Source organism: Salvelinus fontinalis, unplaced genomic scaffold (assembly GCF_029448725.1).
Source record: "Salvelinus fontinalis isolate EN_2023a unplaced genomic scaffold, ASM2944872v1 scaffold_0166, whole genome shotgun sequence".
NCBI classification, from domain to species: Eukaryota; Metazoa; Chordata; class Actinopteri; order Salmoniformes; family Salmonidae; genus Salvelinus; species Salvelinus fontinalis.
Window position 1 is genome coordinate 222,917 of NW_026600375.1, and position 26,031 is coordinate 248,947.

General features: G+C 43.2%; 1 long non-coding RNA gene across 1 annotated transcript in view; it reads right to left on the reverse strand.

Moving 5' to 3' along the window:
• Positions 1-304: 304 nt before the first annotated feature.
• LOC129844023 (uncharacterized) overlaps positions 305-26,031 on the reverse strand; it is a 37,698-nt gene continuing 11,971 nt past the window's right edge. Inside the window, exon 3 of the long non-coding RNA XR_008757890.1 lies at positions 305-524. This is a non-coding gene — a long non-coding RNA (uncharacterized LOC129844023). The remainder of the gene's footprint in view (positions 525-26,031) is intronic.

The following is a 26,031-nucleotide window of genomic DNA, read 5'->3' on the forward strand; positions in this document are numbered from 1 at the left end:
AAGATCCCACAATCCTCCACTCTCCCTGGTCGTACCGCTCCACTCCACCAGCACAGCGACTGCCTCCTCCCACCAGCCTCACATCATCAGGCTCTGAGAAAAGAAAAGAGAGAGACAGTAACCTTACTATTTTCTCACTAAAACACACCTATATTGTCTCTCATATTCTTCACTCCAGGTGAGAAACAATGTTGATTGAGTGACAAACTGTTTCTTACCTGAGCAGGTGAGTCCAACAGCATTACCAGGTAGGCAGGTGTTGTGTTTTCTGTCTGAGGTGTCACAGTCCAGGAGAAGGGACTCATTGCCTTTACACTGGAACTCTCTATCCCAGGTCTGACCCTCACCTCCTCCATAGAGCCCCCCCTGTAGAGCTGCAGGAGCCCCACAGCCAAGCTCCCCACAGACTACCTCTGCATCCTGCCGGTCAAAGTCAGCTTCACACACTGAGGCCCAGGACTGATTGTACTTCACCTCCACTCTCCCAGAGCAGAGACCAGCTCCATCCACAAGCCGCACAGACTCTGGAGAAAAAGAGTTGGTTGAACATTCAATCAGTTTTGTTGATGACACTGTCAAGGACTAAACACAAATATGTTGGATAAAAGATTGTAGTTTGCTATGTTTGATACTGTAAGAGGTAGAAATGGGTTCTTTGTCACTCAGGATCGGGTTGGGAATAATGCAGGCAGGAGACAGGAATAAGTTCACTTCACTTTATAGAAAATAAACAGCTGGACATCCATCAGGCAGCTTCACTTCAGTACCATCTGAACTACAATGATCTGCCCATGAACATCTCCCATAAACCAATATGACAATACATCTGACATTGCTCCCTCTATTTAAATGAAATTGAAACACATAAAACATGATACATGGTAATATTATATAATGTACAAACAAATCTCTCAATATGACCAGTCTCTTACCTGAACAGGTCACATGATGATAATATCCACCATCACAGACACCAGGTCCTCCTTCTATGATGTCACAATGTCTAATAGTAGACTCATTTCCACTGCATCTGCTAAATAGTCTGATTCCTCTTCTTCCCTCTTCAATCAGAGATCCTCCAGATTCAGCTACAGGATTCCCACAGTCCAGCTCTCTACAAACAACCTTAGTATCTCTCATGCTCCACCACCCAGTACATAGACCCAACCACTCTCCTCTGTAGAAGACTTCCACTGTCCCAGAACAGGAAGTGGTTCCATTCACCAGTCTGACTGAGTATTCAGCTGTAAACAGCAGAGAGGAAAACACAGTGGTGAGGACAGATGATGACAGTGATTCTGTTATTCTAACAGCAGTAATTCTTTGTGGTTGACAAGTATTAGTAGTTCCATAAAACACTACTTGTTATTGGGGTTTAGAATGGTTTGTATGGACACATGAATTTCTCCATGTGGGATAATAAAGTTGACTAATATTGAACAGCTATAATCACTGTAGATTTATACTCTACCTACCTGGTGGACTGACACTTTGAGCCTGGAGATCTGAGGAGAAAGAGAGAGACAGAGGAGAAAGGGAGGAGTCAGAGGAGAAAGAGAGAGACAGAGGAGAAAGGGAGAAGTCAGAGGAAGAGAGAGACAGTGGAGAAAGGGAGGAGTCAGAGGAAGAGAGAAAAAAGGAGAAAGGGAGGAGTCAGAGGAATAAAGAGACAGAGGAGAAAGGGAGGAGTCAGAGGAAGAGAGAGACAGAGGAGAAAGGGAGGAGTCAGAGGAAGAGAGAGACAGAGGAGAAAGGGAGGAGTCAGAGGAAGAGAGAGACAGAGGAGACAGGAGGAGTCAGAGGAAGAGAGAGACAGAGGAGAAAGGGAGGAGTCAGAGGAAGAGAGAGACAGAGGAGAAAGGAAGGTGTCAGAGGAAGAGAGAGACAGAGGAGAAAGGGAGGAGTCAGAGGAAGAGAGAGACAGAAGTTAAATGAACATCAACATGACCTTTCATGATGTGATGGGAAGACAGGCTTATCATGAGGTTTCACATGTGTTTGGTTACATAGTGCCCAATGTTCTTCTGAGTGATAAAACAGCAAACATTAAGAGTGTTTACTTATCAGACCCACATATATAATAAATATACTATAATATACTATATTCATATGCTTTTAGTACTCACACATGAATCATATCCTGTATGCAGGTCATGTGTTGTTTTGAGGCAGCAGTAAAAACATACTGACAGGACAGTTCCTCTTATGGCCACTAGGTGATAATCTGGTGTCACAGACGCAGGACTGAAGACTAAAGAGAAGCATTGTCCCAATTATCTCTCCTTTCTCCTAAAGTGTGCACTTGTTCCCTTCACTGAAATGACTGGTAAACTAAATATAGTGGAAACGCCCACTTGATAACAGAAGGTAGAGTCCTCTGAGTGGAACGGTGGGAGACAAACAGTACCTCCTCTCCCCTTCTCCTTTCCTCCCCCTCCTCTCCTCTCCCTCTCTCCCCCCTTTCATCTTCTCCCCCTCCCCTCTCATCACCCCTCCTCTACTCTCCCTCCCCCTGTCCCCTCCCCCTCTCCTCTATTCTTCTCCCCCTCTTCTCTTCTACCCCAGTCCTCTTCTCTCCCTCTCCTCTTCTCCCTCCTCGAATATTCCACCCCTCTCCTCTTCTCCCCCTCTCCCCCCCTCGAATATTCTACCCATCCCCTCTTCTCCCCCTCTTCTCTTCTCCCGCTCTCCTCTTCTCCCCCTCTCCTCTTCTCCCTCCTCGAATATTCCACCCCTCTCCTCTTCTCCACCTCTCCCCTTCTCCCCCCTCGAATATTCTACCCCTCTCCTCTTCTCCCCCATTCATCTTCTCCGCCTCTCCTCTCCCCTTCTTCACCACCGCCTCTCCTCTTCTCCCCCTCTCTTCTCCTCTTCTGCCCCCTGCTCTTCTCCCCCTCTCCACTTCTCACAATCTAATTTTCTCACCTTCTCTTCTCTCCCCCAGGGAGAGGGTCAGGGAGAGAGTTGAGTTATGTACTAGACTGATGGGGGTCAGGGAGAGAGTTGAGTTATGTACTAGACTGGTGGGGGTCAGGGAGAGAGTTGAGTTATGTACTAGACTGGTGGAGGTCAGGGAGAGAGTTGAGTTATGTACTAGACTGGTGGGGGTCAGGGAGAGAGTTGAGTTATGTACTAGACTGGTGGAGATCTGGCGTCCAGGTGGCCCTGGCAGAAGCAGTGGGTTCTGGGTAAAATCACTGGGGAAGCCAGTCCAGAATAAAGCCATATTACAACCTGTGTGTTGTGATAATTGTGTTGTTTCTCTGTAACCTGTTAGTTTATATGCCTTGACACTGTGATATAGAAGTCTAAAACTGAGATTATTAGAAGACACAGTGGCAGAATAAATTCAACCACACCTTTGTTTCGTCACAAAACCAGAGAGCAGCATCTGTCCTGTAAAGTCCACAAAACATATTACATGTAACAAACAGTTACATGACCTACAGCATGGTCAAACAAGGTCATGTTTCTGACATTTTCTGACTAGTAACCAACTATTGATTTAGAACCACAGAGTTACAGCAAGTCACAAAGACAACAGGAGCTGCCTCCACTATTCCAGCACCATTTACACTTCAACATTTCAACATCATCAAATCACCTCTGCTTAGTCTAATACAGTGACAACTAAAAGATACCAACAACTATTTAGTCCAATCAATGTCAGCTAAATATGATGTGGCTGTCCATGGAACTGATTTGTTTGTGTGTGTGTGTGTGTGTGTACGTATGTGTGTGTGTGTACGTATGTGTGTGTGTGTGTGTGTACGTATGTGTGTGTGTGTGTGTACGTATGTGTGTGTGTGTGTGTGTGTACGTATGTGTGTGTGTGTGTACGTACGTATGTGTGTGCATGTGTGTGTCTGTGTACGTATGTGTGTGTGTGTGTGTGTGCGTGTGTACATATGTGTGCGTGTGTGTGTGTGTGTGTGTGTGTGTGTGTGTGTGTGTGTGTGTGTGTGTGTGTGTGTGTGTGTGTGTGTGTGTGTGTGTGTACGTACATACGTACGTGCGTGCGTGCGTGTGTGTGTGTGTGTGTGTGTGTGTACGTATGTGTGTGTGTGTGTACGTATGTGTGTGTGTGAGCACCATTTGAGCTATCAAAAAACAATTTCAAATTGACATACCAATTAGAACCTCACACAAAATATTCAAATCTACAATTGAACCAATTGCCCCAAATGGAGGTAAACTGTGGGGTCCACTAACCAATCAAGATTTGAAATACTGCATGAAGAAATTCTGCAAAAACATTCTTAGAGTACAGAGAAAAAGGCCCAAATAATACATGTAGGACAGAATTAGACCAATATCAATCACTAATTAATATCCATCACTAATTAATACCCATCACTAATTAATATCCATCGCTAATTAATATCCATCACTAATTAATACGCATCACTAATTAATATCATCACTAATTAATATCCATCACTAATTAATATCCTGAAACAAGACTTCAATGTCTATAACCACATAAAAACAAGAGACCAGCACTGAAATGACAAGAGAACATTGATAAAAGTCCCTTCATCCAGCTGGTCCTGAAGCTTAGTTCACAAACCCCTACTAACCCTACAAAGCATCAGGACAGCACTCAGACAGTCTGGCCCAAACTAATTACAAACAAACATACATAAATGATGGCAAACTATCTGACCACTGTGACTGATAGAAAACGGAGAAAAAAATTGACCATTGACAGACTCAGTGAGTCTAACCTTGCTATTGAGAGAGGTGGCCACAGGCAGAGAGAAGACAGGCTATGTGCCCACTACCCACAAAATAAGTTGGATACTGAGCTGTACTTCCCTGTACTTCCCAAATGTACAACGATATAAGAGATACATATTTCTCTCAGATTACAAAGACCCCAAAATCATTTGAAATAAAATAAGCTCCTGTATCTGTCAGGTGAAATACCACAGTGTGCGATCATGTCAGCAGAATGTGTGACCTGTTGTGATGAGAACAGGGTAACCAGTGGAGAACAAACACCACAGTAAATAAAACCTAGGACCAGATTTATCACTTTAGTTCATTTCCCTTGACATTTGTACTTCTACTTTCTGTACACACATCTCACGCTCTCCTACACACACCAGCTGACTGAGAGGGCCCTAGTGGAGCCGGCTGACTGAGAGGGCCCTAGTGGAGCCGGCTGGTTGAGAGGACCCTAGTGGAGACGGCTGGCTGAGAGGGCCTTAGTGGAGCCAGATGGCTGAGAGGGCCTTAGTGGAGCCAGATGGCTGAGAGGGCCCTAGTGGAGCCAGATGGCTGAGAGGGTCCTAGTGGAGCCGGATGGTTGAGAGGGCCCTAGTGGAGACGGCTGGCTGAGAGGTCCCTAGTGGAGACGGCTGGCTGAGAGGATCCTAGTGGAGCCGGATGGTTGAGACGGCCCTAGTGGAGCCAGATGGCTGAGAGGGCCCTAGTGGAGCCGGCTGGCTGAGAGGGCCCTAGTGGAGCCGGCTGGCTGAGAGGGCCCTAGTGGAGACAGGTGGCTGAGAGGGCCCTAGTGGAGACGGCTGGCTGAGAGGGCCCTAGTGGAGCCGGCTGGCTGAGAGGGCCCTAGTGGAGACAGGTGGCTGAGAGGGCCCTAGTGGACCTGGCTGGCTGAGAGGGCCCTAGTGGAGCCGGCTGGCTGAGAGGACCCTAGTGGAGCCGGCTGGCTGAGAGGGCCCTAGTGGAGCCGGCTGGCTGAGAGGACCCTAGTGGAGCCGGCTGGCTGAGAGGGTCCTAGTGGAGCAAGATGGCTGAGAGGGCCCTAGTAGAGTCGGCTGGCTGAGAGGGCCCTAGTGGAGCAGGCTGGCTGAGAGGGCCCTAGTGGAGCAGGCTGGCTGAGAGGGCCCTAGTGGAGACAGGTGGCTGAGAGGGCACTAGTGGAGACAGGTGACTGAGAGGGCCCTAGTGGAGACGGCTGGCTGAGAGGGTCCTAGTGGAGACAGGTGGCTGAGAGGGCCCTAGTGGAGACAGGTGGCTGAGAGGGCCCTAGTGGAGACGGCTGGCTGAGAGGGTCCTAGTGGAGACCTTCCTTGACACTTTCTCTCTCCTCCACAAATATCCCCTCCCCTCCTCTCTCCCCTCTCTCCCCTCCCCTTCTCTCTCCACTCCCCTTTTCTCTCACCTACCCCCCTCTCGCCCCTCCCCTCCTCTGTCCCCTCCCCTCCACTACTCTCTCCCCACTACTCCTCTCTCCTCCCTCTCACGCTGCTCATCTCTCTCTCTCTCTCTCTCTCTCTCTCCCTCTCTCTCTCTCTCTCTCTCTCTCTCTCTCTCTCTCTCTCTCTCTCTCTTCGTGACGTATAGTGTTGGACCTGTTGATCTTGACTCAGCTCATAGACCTCTATCATCTACACCCCTCCTTCTCCTACTCTAACATAACACCAATATAATATATACTCTCATTCATTTACATAGAGACAGATACAATCAATCATTGACACACTGAATATACAACAGTCAGATGCATGACACCATCACAACTTAACTGACATTAGTGCCTGTCCCCAGATGGACAGTTAGGCTACAGTAAAGTACATTTACAGGTGATCACATCATTGTCCTGCTTTGAGACACATCTTTACTGTCTGCTTCCAGTTGTATGTTATTTTACTAGCCCTGCAAATTATAATATATCTTACAATATCAAAACATATCTCAGTAACTGTCACAAGTGTATATCAATATAACAGCCTCCTACCTGTGCTCCACAACAGGGTCATCAGTATCACTGCATATATCATATCTGTCTCTAACTGGGGCTCCACTGAGTGAAACAAGTCTACTGTCATGAAGAGTCGACTGAAGAGTGAGAAATACTGCTAGGCTTTATGACTTCTATCTCATTACTTCCTGACTTCTATGATGTCACAAACCTTTAAGCAGATAAGATCAGTTAAACCAACCTACCTACAGGAAACACTGACATTAGAAAAACTCCACAGGAAACTGCTGGCAGAGCAGCAACGTTTCACATAGTGTGTCCTATAATATCACATCTATAATATCAGCTCTAACTTTCTACTGCTTGAGTTCACCTCTTATAGAATATTGGCTTAATATTCCAGCACCTCAATATAAACAGTACCAGCACCCAAAATGAGTACTGATGAGGTCTCATGTTAGAGCAGGAGAAGGGGGGATGTGGTGTAGAAGCTAGAGGTCTGTTACCCAAGTCAACTCAACAGGCCTGATGCTATAAGTCAGGGTCAGGCTGGGCTGGGACAAGAGAGGAACAGGTTACTGGTTATGATGACATCACTGGTGAAAAGTCAGTGATACAAATATATTCAGCTGATTTAAATGTCAGTCTATCTCTCCCTCCTCCCCTGTCTCCTTCTACCAACCCAGTCTGTCAATAAGTCCTATCTCTCTTTCTCTCCCTCCTCCCCTGTCTCCTTCTACCAACCCAGTCTGTCAGTAAGAACTAAACTCAGCAAAAAAAGAAACGTCCTCTCACTGTCAACTGCGTTTATTTTCAGCAAACTTAACATGTGTAAATACTTGTATGAACATAGCAAGATTCAACAACTGAGACATAAAATGAACAAGTTCCACATACATGTGACTAACAGAAATGGAATAATGTGTCCCTGAACAAAGGGGGGAGGGGGTCAAAATCAAAAGTCACAGTCAGTATCTGGTGTGGCCACCAGCTGCATTAAGTACTGTAGTGCATCTCCTCCTCATGGACTGCACCATATTTGCTAGTTCTTGCTTTGAGATGTTACCCCACTCTTCCACCAAGGCACCTTCAAGTTCCCAGACATTTCAGTTCCCAGACATGACCTAGCCCTCACCCTCCGATCCAACAGGTCCCAGACGTGCTCAATGGGATTGAGATCCGGGCTCTTCGTTGGCCATGGCAGAACACTGATATTCCTGTCCTGCAGGAAATCACGCACAGAACGAGAAGTATGGCTGGTGCCATTGTCATGCTGGAGGGTCATGTCAGGATGAGCCTGCAGGAAGGGTACCACATGAGGGAGGAGGATGTCTTCCCTGTAACGCACAGCATTGAGATTGCCTGCAATGACAACAAGCTCAGTCCGATGATGCTGTGACACACCGCCCCAGACCATGACGGACCCTCCACCTCCAATCGATCTCGATCCAGAGTACAGGCCTTGGTGTAAACGCTCATTCCTTCCTCACCCCTGGTGAGACAAAACCGCCACTCATCAGTGAAGAGCACTTTTGCCAGTTCTGTCTGGTCCAGCGACGGTGAGTTTGTGCCCAAAGGCGACGTTGTTGCCAGTGATGTCTGGTGAGGACCTGCGGTACAACAGGCCTACAAGCCCTCAGTCCAGCCTCTCTCAGCCTATTGCGGACAGTCTGAGCACGGATGGAGGGATTGTGCATTCCTGGTGTATATCGGGCAGTTGCTGTTGCCATCCTGTACCTGTCCCGTAGGTGTGATGTTTGGATGTACCGATCCTGTGCAGATGTTGTTACACGTGGTCTGCCACTGCGAGGATGATCAGCTGTCCGTCCTGTTTCCCTGCAGCGCTGTCTTAGGCGTCTCACAGTACGGACATTGCAATTTATTGCCCTGGCCACTTATGCTGTCCTCATGCCCTCTTGCAGCATGCCTAAGGGACGTTCAGGAAGATGAGTAGGGACCCTGGGCATCTTTCTTTTGGTGTTTTTCACAGTCAGTTGAAAGGCCTCTTTAGTGTCCTAAGTTTTCATAACTGTGACCTTAATTGCCTACCGTCTGTAAGCTGTTAGTGTCTTAAAGACCGTTACACAGGTGCATGTTCATTAATTGTTTATGGTTCACTGAACAAGCATGGGAAACAGTGTTTAAACCCTTTACAATGAAGATCTGTGTAGTTATTTGGATTTTTACAAATTATTTTTGAAAGACAGGGTCCTGAAAAAGGGACATGTATTGTTTTGCTGCGTTTCTCTCTCCCATCTCTCTTCCTCCTCCCTTGTCTCCTTCTCCCAACCCAGTCTGTCAGTAAGTCCTATCTCTCTCTCCCATCTCTCTTCCTCCTCCCTTGTCTCCTTCTCCCAACCCAGTCTGTCAGTAAGTCCTATCTCTCTCTCCCATCTCTCTTCCTCCTCCCTTGTCTCCTTCTCCCAACCCAGTCTGTCAGTAAGTCCTATCTCTCTCTCCCATCTCTCTTCCTCCTCCCTTGTCTCCTTCTCCCAACCTAGTCTGTCAGTAAGTCCTATCATTCTCTCTCTTCCTCCTCCCTTATCTCCTTCTCCCAAACCCAGTCTGTCAGTAAGTCCTATCATTCTCTCTCATCCTCCTCCCTTGTCTCCTTCTCTCAACCCAGTCTGTCAGTAAGTCCTATCATTCTCTCTCTTCCTCCTCCCTTGTCTCCTTCTCCCAAACCCAGTCTGTCAGTAAGTCCTATCTCTCTCTCTCATCCTCCTCCCCTGTCTCCTTCTCTCAACCCAGTCTGTCAGTAAGTCCTATCATTCTCTCAATTCAATTCAATTCAATTCAAGGGGCTTTATTGGCATGGGAAACATGTGTTAACATTGCCAAAGCAAGTGAGGTAGATAATATACAAAAGTCAAATAAACAATAAAACAATGAAAATCTCTCTCTCCCATCTCCCTTCTTCCTCCCGTGTCTCCTTCTCTCAACCTAGTCTGTCAGTAAGTCCTATCATTCTCTCTCATCTCACTTCCTTCTCCCTTGTCTCCTTCTCTCAACCTAGTCTGTCAGTAAGTCCTCTCTCTCTCTCTCTCTCTCTCTCTCTCTCTCTCTCTCTCTCTCTCTCTCTCTCTCTCTCTCTCTCTCTCTCTCTCTCTCTCTCTCTCTCTCTCTCTCTCTCTCCTGAGAAATACTGCTAGGCTAAATGACTTCTATCTCATTACTTCCTTACTTATATGATGTGACACACTTTTAAGCAGACAAGATCAGTGGTTAAACCCACATACCTACAGGAAACACTGACATTAGAAAAACTCCACAGGAAACTGCTGGCAGAGCAGCAACGTTTCACATAGTGTGTCCTATAAATCAGCTCTAACTTTCTACTGCTTGAGTTCACCTCTTATAGAATATTGGCTTAATGTTCCAGCACCTCAATATAAACAGTACCAGTACCCAAAATGAGTACTGATGAGGTCTCATGTTAGAGCAGGAGAAGGGGGATGTGGTGTAGAAGCTAGAGGTCTGTTACCCAAGTCAACTCAACAGGCCTGATGCTATATGTCAGGGTCAGGCTGGGCTGGGACAAGAGAGAAAAAGGTTACTGGTTATGATGACATCACTGGTGAGAAGTCAGTGATAAAAAGATGAAAAGGAGAGAAGAGGAGAGGAGAGGAGAGGGAGGAGAGGAGAGGGGGAGGGGAGATGAGGTACTGTTTGTCTCCCACCGTTCCACTCAGAGGACTCTACCTTCTGTTATCAAGTGGGCTTTTCCACCATATTTAGTGTACCAGTCATTTCAGTGAAGGGAACAAGTGCACACTTTAGGAGAAAGGAGAGATAATTGGGACAATGCTTCTTTCTAATCTGCAGTCCTGCGTCTGAGACCAGATTACCACCTAGTGGCCATAAGAGGAACTGTCCTGTCAGTGTGTTTTTACTGCTGGCTCAAAACAACACATGACCTGCATACATGATATGATTCATGTGTGAGTACTAAAAGCATATGAATATAGTATATTATAGTATATTTATTGTATATGTGGGTCTGATAAGTAAACACTCTTAATGTTTGCTGTTTTATCACTCAGAAGAACATTGGACACTATGTAACCAAACACATGTGAAACCTCATGATATGAGTGATAAGAAGTGTTTAAAAAGGTGAGTTCTGAACCCTGTAGACTACTGCACTACTTCTGAAGGAGACCAGAGTCACTTCAGAATGAAGACTGCTATAGTTCTGACGCTGTTGCTGTTCTGTCTGTCTGGGGCCTGGACTCAGGGAGAGAGTGGAGGGGTGACTAGTAGTTCTGTCTGTCTGTCTGTCTGGGGCCTGGACTCAGGGAGAGAGTGGAGGGGTGACTAGTAGTTCTGTCTGTCTGGGGCCTGGACTCAGGGAGAGAGTGGAGGGGTGACTAGTAGTTCTGTCTGTCTGTCTGTCTGTCTGTCTGTCTGGGTCCTGGACTCAGGGAGAGAGTGGAGGGGGGACTAGTAGTTCTGTCTGTCTGTCTGGGGCCTGGACTCAGGGAGAGAGTGGAGGGGGGACTAGTAGTTCTGTCTGTCTGTCTGGGGCCTGGACTCAGGGAGAGAGTGGAGGGGGGACTAGTAGTTCTGTCTGTCTGTCTGGGGCCTGGACTCAGGGAGAGAGTGGAGGGGGGACTAGTAGTTCTGTCTGTCTGTCTGTCTGTCTGTCTGGGGCCTGGACTCAGGGAGAGAGTGGAGGGGTGACTAGTAGGTCTGTCTGTCTGTCTGTCTGTCTGTCTGGGGCCTGGACTCAGGGAGAGAGTGGAGGGGTGACTAGTAGTTCTGTCTGTCTGTCTGGGGCCTGGACTCAGGGAGAGAGTGGAGGGGTGACTAGTCGTTCTGTCTGTCTGTCTGTCTGTCTGTCTGTCTGTCTGTCTGTCTGTCTGTCTGGGGCCTGGACTCAGGGAGAGGGTGGAGGGGTGACTAGTAGTTCTGTCTGTCTGTCTGGGGCCTGGACTCAGGGAGAGAATGGAGGGGTGACTAGTAGTTCTGTCTGTCTGTCTGTCTGTCTGTCTGTCTGTCTGGGGCCTGGACTCAGGGAGAGAGTGGAGGGGTGACTAGTAGTTCTGTCTGTCTGTCTGTCTGTCTGGGGCCTGGACTCAGGGAGAGAGTGGAGGGGTGACTAATAGTTCTGTCTGTCTGTCTGGGGCCTGGACTCAGGGAGAGAGTGGAGGGGTGACTAGTAGTTCTGTCTGTCTGTCTGGGGCATGGACTCAGGGAGAGAGTGGAGGGGTGACTAGTAGTTCTGTCTGTCTGTCTGTCTGTCTGGGGCCTGGACTCAGGGAGAGAGTGGAGGGGTGACTAGTAGTTCTGTCTGTCTGTGTGTCTGTCTGGGGCCTGGACTCAGGGAGAGAGTGGAGGGGTGACCAGTAGCTCTGTTTGTCTGTCTGTCTGTCTGTCTGTCTGTCTGTCTGTCTGTCTGGGGCCTGGACTCAGGGAGAGAGTGGAGGGGTGACTAGTAGTTCTGTCTGTCTGTCTGTCTGTCTGGGGCATGGACTCAGGGAGAGAGTAGAGGGGTGACTAGTAGTTCTGTCCGTCTGTCTGTCTGTGGCATGGACTCAGGGAGAGAGTGGAGGGGTGACTAGTAGTTCAAATCAAATCAAATGTATTTTGTAAGCCCTTCTTACATCAGCTGATATCTCAAAGTGCTGTACAGAAACCCAGCCTAAAACCCCAAACAGTAAGCAATGCAGGTGTAGAAGCACGGTGGCTAGGAAAAACTCCCTAGAATAGCCAGAACCTAGGAAGAAACCTAGAAAGGAGCCAGGCTATGAGGGGTGGCCAGTCCTCTTCTGGCTGTGCCGGGTGGAGATTATAACAGAACATGGCCAAGATGTTCAAAGATTCATAGATGACCAGCAGGGTCAAATAATAATAATCACAGTGGTTGTCGAGGGTGCAACAGGTCAGCACCTCAGGAGTAAATGTCAGTTGGCTTTTCGTAGCCGATCATTCAGAGTATCTCTACCGCTCCTGCTATCTCTAGAGAGTTGAAAACAGCAGGTCTGGGACAGGTAGCACGTCCGGTGAACAGGTCAGGGTTCCGTAGCCGCAGGCAGAACAGTTGAAACTGGAGCAGCAGCACGGCCAGGTGGACTAGGGACAGCAAGGAGTCATCAGGCCAGGTAGTCCTGAGGCATGGTCCTAGGGCTCAGGTCCACCAAGAGAGAGAAAAAAAGAGAGAAAGAAAGAGAGAATTAGACAGAGTATACTTAAATTCACACAGGACACAGGATAAAACAGCAGAAATACTCCAGATATAACAGACTGACCCTAGCCCCTCGACACATAAACTACTGCAGCATAAATACTGGAGGCTGAGACAGGAGGGGTTGGGAGACACTGTGGCCCCATCCGACGATACCCCCATTCAAGGCAAAACAGGCAGCTAATAACTGCCAATGTTCTGTCTGTCTGTCTGCAAGCCAGCCAGCCAGCCAGCCAGACAGCCATCTGCAGTATATACACTAAATCATCAAAAGTATGTGGACACCTGCTGTTCAAACATCTCTAACCAAAATCATAGGCTTTTACATGGAGTTGGTCCCCCGTTGCTGCTGTAACAGCCTCCACTCTTCTGGGAAGGTTTTCCACTAGATGTTGGAACATTGCTGCAGTGACTTGCTTCCATTCAGCCACAAGAGCATTAGTGAGCATTTTCTAGAGTTGATTAGATAGTTTTTTTTTTTCAGTCAATCTACACATAGTGTCCTATAATGACAAAGCGAAAACAGGTTTACACATTTTTGAGATCCTTTTTAAAAAAAAATGTAAAATTAGTATTGAGATCCTGTTTCTGATGGTCACTGATGTTGGGCGATTAGACCTGGCTCGCAGTCGGCGTTCCAATTCATCCCAAAGGTGTTCGATGGAGTTGAAGTCAGGGCTTTGTGAAGTTCTTCAACACCAATCTCGACTAACCATTCATGTATGGAACTCGCTTTATCGCACGGGGCATTGTCATGCTGAAACAGGAAAGGGCCTTCCCCAAACTGTTGCCACAAAGTTGGAAGCACAGATTCCTCTAGAATGTCATTGAATGCTGTAGGGTTAAGATTTCCCTTAACTGGAACAAAGGGGCCCAAACCATGAAAAACAACCCCAGACCATTATTCCTCCTCCACCAAACTTTACAGTTGGCACAATGCATTGGGGCAGGTAGCATTCTCCTGGCATCCGCCAAACCCATATTAGTGCGTCGGATTGCTAGAAGGTGAAGCATGATTCATCACTCCAGAGAATACGTTTCCACTGCTCCAGAGTCCAATGGCAGCTAGCTTTACACCACTTAAGCCTACACTTGGCATTGCACATGGTGATCTTAGGCTTGTATGCAGCTGCTCGGCCCTGGAAACCCATTTCATGAAGCTCCTGACAAACAGTTTCTTGTGCTGATGTTGCTTCCAGAGGCAGTTTGGAACTTGTTAATGAGTGTTACAACCAAGTACAGATGATTTTTACACGTTACACGCTTCAGCACTCGGCGGTCCCGTTCTGTGAACATGTGTGGCCCACTACTTCTTGGCTGAGCTGTTGTTGGTCCTAGATGTTTCCACTTCTCAGTAACAGCACTTACAGTTGACAGGGGCAGCTCTAGCAGGTCAGAAACTTGACAAACTGACTTGTTGGAAAGGTGCCATCCTATGACGGTGCCACGTTGAAACTTACTGAGATCTTCAGTAAAGCCATTCTACTGCCACTTGGTTGGTTACTACATGATTCCATATGTGTTATTTCATAGTTTCAATGTCTCCACTATTATTCTACAATGTAGACAATAGTTAAAACTGATCCTAGATCTGTACAATGTAGACAATAGTTAAAATAAAGAAAAAACATTGAATCTGTAGGTGTGTCCAAACAATTGACCGGTACTGTATATGCATTGTGGAGGTGAACTGGTCCTAGATCTGTGCAAAGGCATAACATCTCCAGCAGGAACAACTGTCTGTGTTAGAGAGCATATAAAACGAACTGATCCTAGATCTGTACAAAAGGCATAACATCTACAGCAGGAACAACTGTCTGTGTTAGAGAACATATAAAACGAACTGATCCTAGATCTGTACAAAGGCATAACATCTACAGCAGGAACAACTGTCTGTGTTAGAGAACATATAAAACAAACTGATCCTAGATCTGTACAAAGGCATAACATCTACAGTAGGAACAACTCTGTGTTAAAAGGCCCAGCTGGATTGAATTGAGCTGTTTAAAATGACGTATTTGAATGTCAAATGATTTGTTTGTCAGTACAAGACAGGGTCTGTGGAGGCTTGGCCTATTAGTGGTAGATTTTTGGAGGGACCCTTGTCCCTACAGCCAATCAGTGAGCAGCTTCCCTTCCCCTACATCTCAGGCAGTTCTGTTACTCACAACACCCCCCTGCTTTGCTAAAAAAAATGGCCACGCTGGCAGGGTCTGAATCAAACACAATGTCCACCTGGCACACTGACAGGGTCTGAATCAAACCCAATGTCCACCTGGCACGCTGGCAAGGTCTGAATCAAACCCAATCACCACCTGACACACTGACAGGGTCTGAATCAAACACAATGTCCACCTGACACACTGACAGGGTCTGAATCAAACACAATGACCACCTGGCACACTGACAGGGTCTGAATCAAACCCAATGTCCACCTGGCACACTGACAGGGTCTGAATCAAATTATATACATCTACATGATGTATTGTTACACCATGTAGGAGCAGTATAGACCTAGTCTGTTCATTATATACATCTACATGATGTATTGTTACACCATGTAGGAGCAGTATAGACCTAGTCTGTTCATTATATACATCTACATGATGTATTGTTACACCATGTAGGAGCAGTATAGACCTAGTCTGTTCATTATATACATCTACATGATGTATTGTTACACCATGTAGGAGCAGTATAGACCTAGTCTGTTCATTATATACATCTACATTATGTATTGTTACAACATGTAGCAGCAGTATAGATCTAGTCTGTTCATTATATACATCTACATGATGTATTGTTACACCATGTAGGAGCAGTATAGACCTAGTCTGTTCATTATATACATCTACATGATGTATTGTTACACCATGTAGGAGCAGTGTAGACCTAGTCTGTTCATTATATACATCTACATGATGTATTGTTACACCATGTAGGAGCAGTATAGACCTAGTCTGTTCATTATATACATCTACATGATGTATTGTTACACCATGTAGGAGCAGTATAGACCTAGTCTGTTCATTATATATATCTACATGATGTATTGTTACACCATGTAGGAGCAGTATAGACCTAGTCTATTCATTATATACATCTACATGATGTATTGTTACACCATGTAGGAGCAGTATAGACCGACAGTAGCTGGCTACTTATTTAGATTTAGTTTGACCTAATGAAACTGCCTTAAATGTGCTGTAGCAAAATAAAATGTATTCGCACTAATCAATCAACACATTCCTGTCTTTGTATGTCTCAATATAATAGTATTATTTAATGAAATCCATTTAAAATAATATTTTTCTCAACTGCGTTTCCCACTCCAGTCAGCAGACGGCGATTTGCGTCGTTCTGGCGATGCTGCTAACGTGACGTATAATCTAGTGGACGGTTCTTCAAAAACAACAAGTCAACCACCTCGGTAGCTTGCTAGCCAACGTAGCCGAAAGATTCAAGCTGTTTTTACGCTTTCGGTGTATATTAGCTGCTGTGTTTTAGACACACTTCTATCGTATCTACTTGTTAACCTATTTAATTTAATATGACGTTATTTTTTATTAGTCAGATATAGTAGCTGGCTGGTTAAATTAGCACTAGCTTAGTTGCTAATGATAGCTAGCTAGCTAACATCCCCGAACATGAGGTCAGTAAGCTTCTCCCCTCCTGCTAAAGAAGAGCTCTGCTGGACGGAGAAAGAAGCTCTGGGGCTGAACATTGTCGTGAAAGAGGAGAAGGAAGAGGAGGATGTCACCGTTAAAAAATTAATTGAGGGTGAGGCTGTTACAGTGAAAGAGGAAGAAGTGTTCACAGTGAAAGAGGAGGATGAGAAAGAGGATGCCGTTTTTGACGTGAAGAAGGAAGGGGAGATTTCTGTCACATTGAAAGATGAAGAGGTGGAGATAGGAGATCTAATTTACATCAGTAAGTACCACCTTCAATTTGGTTTTCACTTTGGGTATTCGGAGTTGGCTCGTCAATACCTCTTCAACGGAGGGCCCTAGGATGATGACTGATATGTCTAGAATCAGACGACGTAGAGAGCAAGCTACCCCATGTTTTCTCCGTTCCGTTTCCAAAAAGTGACTTAACATATATATTTGAGAAGGGTCTATCTGGGGGCCACGGCATGTAGTGATTTTAATGTAGTTATGATTTACTACACACAGTGCCCCCCAATAGTGCCATGCGAGAGTTGGGTTGGCTACACCAACGATTATGGATATACTGACAATAAGTCTCTGCCCTAACAAGCGGAGTCGTTGTCCACAAAGCAGCACTGTGGGTTGTCTAGCTCCCGCCTATCCTTTCTTTGGATTGGTGGATCTTATTATTATTGTTATCTATTGTTTATATTCTATGAGGGTTGTTGTCGTCAACCGCCTGTATTCAATGGAAAGAGATGCTAAGCTACTAGCATGAATATGCATAGCGATCTGGACACAACTCCTATAGTGTTTTTTATCAAAGTTGTCGGTATGTCACGTGTCCACATAACAATTTAAGAATTACGACAGTTCTGTAGATCAAGTAAACCTCACGTAGCAAATAAGCCATTCATTTTGTTGTTGACCAAATTCAACACTTTACACATTGGGTTGATAAATGTTTCCACTAGAGAGACAACCAATTGGGTACAACCTACTGTAACCTACTGACACGACCTAGAGAGAAAACCAATTGGGTACAACCTACTGTAACCTACTGACATGACCTAGAGAGAAAACCAATTGGGTACAACCTACTGTAACCTACTGACATGATCTAGAGAGAAAACCAATTGGGTACAACCTACTGTAACCTACTGACACGACCTAGAGAGAAAACCAATTGGGTACAACCTACTGTAAACTACTGACACGACCTAGAGAGAGAACCAATTGTGTACAACCTACTGTAATTGCATGAGAAAATAATGGTACCAGTCAAAAGTCTCCATGACTCTGCCGTTGTGCTGTAGAATTTGTGAATTTTGTCGCTTGTATAATAAGGTACTCTCATTTGTCCCAACATCACAGGACACAGACTTTGATAAAGACTTCCAAAAGTTTTTCCGCAGTTTGAGATCAACTGAGTTTTTGTAATGGGGTTTCTCCCTGTGCACCTGCCAATGTAAATCCATTGAACGAGACAAGTTACCAGACAGGACATATTGCTGATGCTCTTCCTATTGATAACCTGAATGGCAATTAACATGTGGGTGGAGGTCGTGATGACGGCCTATTCGATGACGTCCATCGGGATTCCCCCCAAAAAGAAGACGCTCTGGATTGATCACTGGAGTCAGATGTGAAGGAGGAGGTTGATCATCAGGAGTCAGATGTGAAGGAGGAGGTTGATCATCAGGAGTCAGATGTGAAGGAGGAGGTTGATCATCAGGAGTCAGATGTGAAGGAGGAGGTTGATCATCAGGAGTCAGATGTGAAGGAGGAGGTTGATCATCAGGAGTCAGATGTGAAGGAGGAGGTTGATCATCAGGAGTCAGATGTGAAGGAGGAGGTTGATCATCAGGAGTCAGATGTGAAGGAGGAGGTTGATCATCAGGAGTGAGATGTGAAGGAGGAGGTTGATCATCAGGAGTCAGATGTGAAGGAGGAGGTTAATCATCAGGAGTGAGATGTGAAGGAGGAGGTTGATCATCAGGAGTCAGATGTGAAGGAGGAGGTTAATCATCAGGAGTCAGATGTGAAGGAGGAGAATGATCATCAGGAGTCAGATGTGAAGGAGGAGGTTGATCATCAGGAGTCAGATGTGAAGGAGGAGGTTGATCATCAGGAGTCAGATGTGAAGGAGGAGGTTGATGGCCACATCGGTGAATCGTACTTTTTGAAAAAATGTCCTCTGGTCTAATGAAACAAATATAGAACTGTTTGGCCATAATGACCATCGTTATGTTTGGAAGAAAAATGTCAGGAATTGTGTGGCTTTTTTAAATTGGCAACCTAGGTTTTAAACAGAAACAATATGGCAGCCCAGAGACCTGAGCTGTGTTGGAATACTCATACTAACTGTACTATTTGTGACGTACATTGAGTTTGTAGTATGCTTATTGGTCGTAGTATGATATAGTTGGTTTAGCCAAAAGTTCCCTGGTAAGCAAGCATTTCTAAACTTTATTCACTGTTATGGGGTACTATTTTTTAAATCTTTGCTCACCTTTTTTGCTCCAGGCAGATATACAACATCCATAACTAGTGGTTTCTGCATTATCAGGGAGGTGTTTCTGCAACCAAATTGCATGTGCATCGCCCTTGTCGCAATTTTAGAAAACACAGAAAGGGGCCTATATTGGAGACCAAAAGTCATCTGGCACACTGCTTAGGATTTCAACAACTTTTACTTTTTTCTAGCCTAAAATCATTGATGTTACTACTAATGTGAAAAAAAAGACTAAATATGACGATTGTTGCTCACTTGACTGTCTTAAGACAATTGTCAAGTAATTTTAACATTCATTACAGACGTCAATTGTTGTACAACATCATGGTTACGCTGTTGGCATCACTTTTTACAGTGGATTTCTGCTGTTGTGGGCCTTTAACCATCTGTCTGACTTGTTGTTCACACAGGAGAGAGACGTGACTATCGTGGATCCTCAGGTGAGCCTCAACATCATGATGCTAACGAGGCAGAGAAGAGTCTCCCGATCAGAACACCTCAAGAAACACCAGCAAAGACCCACAGGGAAGAAATCTCACTGCTGCTCTGACTGTGGGAAAGGTTGCAAATCTTCATCAGAACTTAAAATACACCAGCGAGTACACACAGGAGAGAAATTTCACCACTGTTTTGATTGTGGGAAGAGTTACTTAAGATCAGAATCACTAAAAGTACACATGAGAATTCACACTGGAGAGAAACCTTATAGCTGTGATCAATGTGGGAAGAGTTTTACTCACTCAAGCTGCCTGATAGTACATCTGAGAGCACACACCGAAGAGAAACCTTACCACTGCTCTGACTGCGGAAAGAGTTTTATTAGTTCAACAGATTTAAAATCACACCAGAAAATACACATAGTAGAGAAACCTTTTAACTGTACTCAATGGGGGAAGAGGTTTAATCACTCAAGCTGGCTGATAGTACATCTGAGAATTCACACAGGAGAGAAATCTCATAGCTGTGATCAATGTCACAAGAGATACTCTGATAAAAGATCTCTGATCAAACATCAGAAAATACATACATGAAGGAGTTGTTTCATGATATCAATGAAATGTCACAATGTAGAATATTTGAATGATGTCACAATGTAGAATGTTTTAACATTGTAGTAGGAGTACAAAGGATTTGAATTTGTTAAAAGTCCATATTGATACAGAAACACTAAACCATGATTTAGATGTATTAAGAGCAAGTTGATTGACAAGGCCATGAAAAATGGAATAAACCACATTTTGGCAATGATAAAAGATATGGCTCTGGGGTCAAAATGATCCATGTCAGAACATGGTTCAATGTAAATATGAAGTGGGTCTAAAGTTTGTTTTAAATTATCACTCATTAAAAACGAATCAATCAACACATGCTTTTATTTGAACGACTTAATATAATATTACACTTTTATGAAATAAATGAAAATAAACTTTTGGTTCCTCAACTGCGTTGCCCACTCCAGTCAGCAGAAAGAGACTCAGCAGAATTGCCTCTTTTTAGATTTGATTTGATTTATATCTTTTTTTATTCAAAATGCAGATCTACAATTTACATTGTTACATCATACAGAACAGAACACAGGTATTAACAAGAAAATACTAAAACAGACAAAACATATAAATAATTAACTATTCTAGTGTAGTTGTAATCACTCTGAAAAAATCTATAATGATTCAGGAAGATGTTATTGTTGTTGTTATTTACTAGGATTAATGTTTTAATAAAATAGTTACATTCAATCAGAAAAATGTGTCATTTTGGTATAGAATTTTGGAATTTTTGTTTGTGTATAAAGTATTTGGCAACAAGAATAAAAAAAATGAACAATCATTTCAATGGTCTTGTTATCATTGCAATAGTAACATATTATATCTTTCATGTCAAAAACATGGGTCGTGTTCATAATGGTAAATAAGTATTTTTCAAGGTTTTCCCAAAATTCTGACACAAATTTACATTAAAGAACAAGTGGGACAGATTCTCACCTTTTTTTCACAGAAAACGCAGATATCAACAGCCACACATTTGGATATCATAGAATTACATGGATATACAGTATCTTATGTAACATTTTAAAGTGCACTTCCTTAACTTTGTTTGGTATACAATATTTTTAAGGCCTTACCAAGGCATTTATCCAGACATTGTCAGGAATAAGCATGTTCCAGAAACATTTTCCTCTCGGTGGAAGTTGGTTTTGTGAATGAAGAATTTGTCTTATATATTTATTACAACAAGATTTCTCAAGTAAGCCCACGCCTTCCAATCTGAGTTCTGGATAAACTTTGTGATCTTTACCAAAGCTAAGATGAGTTTTCATTAGTGTAGTTAGACCACTGGGAACGGCTTTGATCACAGAAATAAACACTGAAAGGAATTGGAAACTCTTTCAATGTTATAAATTGTTCATATGTGAGAATATTACCTCTGTTGTCAAAAACATCAAGAACAAAGTCATTATTTGGATGAAGATGAATATGTATGAACTTTCCAATTTGTAAGTCGCTCTGGATAAGAGCGTCTGCTAAATGACGTAAATGTAAATGTAAAATTATTCCTCTCATGCCAGTTGGGGTAGAACAATGACTTATTCCTGACAGTTATGTCTGAATTATTCCACAAAAGAGCTTTATGAGGGGAAAAATTGTGTAGGAAACATATTTTCCAGGCCATTAAAGCTTGTTGGTGAAACCTAGCCAATTTAGCAGGTAATCTTTCAGGAATATAATTACATTTCAGTAAAAATCAAAGACCTCCCAATTTTTTAAACACATTATTTGGAATGAAATACCATATTGAGTCAGTATCGAACAAACATTTTTTCAGACAGTTTATCTTGAAAGTGTTATTTATGTCAACAAAATCCAACACTTCTAGACCGCCTTCAGCTCTTTTGTTAGAAAGGACAGATTTTTTTAGTTTGTGAGACTTATTTTTCCAGATGAAGTCAAGAAAGGTCTTATTGATCTCTTTACAAGTAGCTGGATTTACACATAACGACAATGAGGGGTACACAAAGCGAGACAGTCCCTCTGCCTTGGACAGAAGTACTCTCCCAAGTATAAATATTTAACACAGTCCTTTACAGGAATATTTTCAATTTCTTTATCATCAGAGTCAAATAAACATCAGATTTCACATTTAGAAACATTCAGCATTAATCCTGATGCAATAGAAAATGCAGTTATAGCATTAAGGGCGACCTGGTCTTTGTTTCTTAAGAAAAGAGTAGTATCATCAGCCAGTTGGGAGATTTTGATTTCTTTGTTAAAAATGGTTAAGCCATACAAATTTGCATCATTCAGAATATCTAGAGATAGAAGTTCCACAACCAAAATGAATAAAAATGGCGAAATTGGGCATCCCTGTCGTACACTTCTGCTGATACTAAATCTTTTGGAAGTATTAAGGTTTAGTAGCACAGAACTATTTATATCTTTGTAAAACATGCAAATTACTTTAATAACATTTTCACCAAATCCAAAAAGTTTAAGAGACCTAAAGAGAAATTCATGTTCAATTGTGTCAAAGGCTTTACAGAAGTCCAGAAATAGGACAACCGCATCTGAGTCAATTGCATCTGAATAATCTATAAGGTCCAAGACTAAACGAATGTTAGAGCTTATGTGACGGCCCTTCATAAATCCTGTTTGAGTCTCATTTATAAATGGTATCTATTCCTTTCTTTAATCTTTTGGCATAAACCAGAGCAATCAATTTGTAATCAACATTTAATAAAGTAATTGGTCTCCAATTGTCAATGAGAGAAGGGTCTTTAGCAGGCTTCGGAATCAATGTGTGGAGACCATTTCCCCATTCTTAATGCAATCTTGAAACATATTGAAAATCGGGTCTTCTAGCAACTCCCAAAACTGTCTATAGAATTCAACTGATAGGCCATCAGGGCCAGGTGATTTCCCTTTTTTCATTGAATTCAGAGCCTCTCTAATTTCTCCAATTGACACAGGAGAATCGCAAACTGAGTGGAAATCATCCTCAATTACAGGGACACAATTCTGAATGTGGAAAATGTAGCTTTCACAACCATCTTCCTGAAATTGAGAGCTGTAAAGGTTTTCATAAAATGAATTGACAAATTATGATATTGTAATGGGATCTTTGCATAAAACATCGTTAATTTTGAGTGCAGTTATAGATTTTCTTTTGTAGTTTCTCTTTTCAAGTGCAAAAAAGTAACTAGTGTTTATTTCCCCCTCTTCAATCCATTTTGCTCTTGACCTTACAAAGGCGCCCTTTGCCAGATCCGTGTTAGTCTGTTCTAATTCTAGTTGTAAAGACCTGAACACAGACTCCTCTTCTTCAGATAGATTATCTTTCTTTAGAAAACTGTCAAGCTTGCTCATCATCTCCTTTTCTCTATGGTTCTTTAATTGCATCAGCTCTTTGGCGCGTTTAATGGCTACCACTCTGACTTTATATTTGAAAAATTCCCATCTACTTCCATGACCCAAGTCTTTTCTTGCAAAAATATCTTTAGCTAATGATTTGATGTTTTCAATGAGATCAGTTTCTTTAAGAAGTGTATTGTTTCATTTCCAATACCCTCGAGTGCCTTTTGATTTTTTAGTAGCTTGTAAATTCAGGGAAATCAAGTGATGATCAGAAAAGGGAGCCAACTGATGATCTACATCTATAACAAATTGACTTCTTCAGTTTGTGAGACTTATTTTTCCAGATGAAGTCAAGAAAGGTGTTATTGATCTCTTTACAAGTAGCAGGATTTACAAACAAAGATGAGGGGTACACAAAACCAGACAGTCCCTCTGCCTTGGACAGAAGTACTCTCCCAAGTATAGAAAGATCTCTTTGTAGACAATTATTAAATATATTTTTGGTTTTCTTAATTTTAGGAGAGAAATTCATATGTTGTCTGACTGTGGTTTTTTGACAGATGTATTCCTAAATATTTAACACAGTCCTTTACAGGAATATTTTCTATTTATTTATCATCAGAGTCAAATAAACATAAGATTTCTGTACTATATTAACACTGCTAATCCAACAATATTGCTAGGTTCCTGCACGAAAGAAACACTGCTAATCCAACAATAGTGCTAGGTGCCTGCACACTTGAATTAAAGGGGAACTACTGTCAAAAATGTAAATTTCTTAGATTTTCCCCAAACCTCAAAAGTGGTCTCCTGATTGGTTTAAGTATTGTTATGGACTTAGAACAATTGCATTGTTTTTCTGTTAAAAAAAAGTCTGACTTTGAGAACAAAAACCCGAAAAAATGAGAAAAATTCTGAATTTGTGAATTTCTGACTCAGTTTCTCTGTTTCAATAAAAGGCCTACTATTATCCTACTGGCCAGTACAGCTTGGGTTGGTCTACTATTATCCTACTGAACAGTACAGCTTGGGTTGGTCTACTATTATCCTACTGACCAGTACAGCTTGGGTTGGTCTACTATTATCCTACTGAACAGTACAGCTTGGGTTGGTCTACTATTATCCTACTGACCAGTACAGCTTGGGTTGGTCTACTATTATCCTACTGAACAGTACAGCTTGGGTTGGTCTACTATTATCTTACTGAACAGTACAGCTTGGGTTGGTCTACTATTATCCTACTGACCAGTACAGCTTGGGTTGGTCTACTATTATCCTACTGACCAGTACAGCTTGAGTTGGTCTACTATTATCCTACTGAACAGTACAGCTTGGGTTGGTCTACTATTATCCTACTGAACAGTACAGCTTGGGTTGGTCTACTATTATCCTACTGAACAGTACAGGTTAGATTGGCCTACCATTATCCTACTATTATCCTACTGAACAGTACAGCTTGGGAAATCTACTATTATCCTACTGAACAGTACAGCTTGGGTTGGTCTACTATTATCCTACTGAACAGTACAGCTTGAGTTGGTCTGCTATTATCCTACTAAACAGTACAGGTTAGTTTGGTCTACCATTATCCTACTATTATCCTACTGAACAGTACAGCTTGGGTTGGTTTACTATTATCCTACTGAACAGTACAGCTTGGGTTGGTCTACTATTATCCTACTGAACAGTACAGCTTGGGTTGGTCTACTATTATCCTACTGAACAGTACAGCTTGGTTTGGTCTACTATTATCCTACTGAACAGTACAGCTTGGGTTGGTCTACTATTATCCTACTGAACAGTACAGCTTGGGTTGGTCTACTATTATCCTACTGAACAGTACAGCTTGGGTTGGTCTACTATTATCCTACTGAACAGTACAGCTTGGGTTGGTCTACTATTATCCTACTGAACAGTACAGCTTGGGTTGGTCTACTATTATCCTACTGAACAGTACAGTTTGGGTTGGCCTGACTGTGAAAGACCAATATGGGATTCATCATTTTTTGTCATTCAGAGTGTATATCACTGTTTCTCATGCTTTTCACACAGGGTGCCTTTCCTTCTCTGGGCCGTTTGGAAAATGTTTTACTAAATTAGAGTACTGTGTACCCACTTCTCCAGGCACCACTACACCACTGACCTACACAACAGCTTTCAACATACCAGTATTTAGTTTGGAAACTTTCAAAAGAAATTCTGGTATGAATAATACAAATTTAAAATATGTCAAATTATCCATTTATTTGTTTCTAAAGTGGTTGCAATGCTGTGAAAAACAGTTGTACTGAACTACAGTACTAAAATAAAATAATAGAAAATATTAATTATAAATTAATAAATTATAAAAACTAAAATAATTGATATTCTCAAAGGCCTGATCCTCAGAACTGGGCCAGGGGTGCATCCCAAAAGTATTTACTGCTTCCTAAAGTGTTCACTCGTTCACTACTCCCCATAAAGTGTAAAAGCATTGGATTGGTGAAGGCGTAGGTTATAGCACGAGTTTCCAAACTAATCAATTCTTGTCAAATCCTGTCCATGAAGAGAAGTGAACAAGTGCACACTTTGGGAGGAAAGAGAGATTATTGTGGCACAGCCCAGGTATGCAGTCGTTTCCCCAGTCCAGGTATGCAGACGTTTCCCCAGCCCAGGTATGC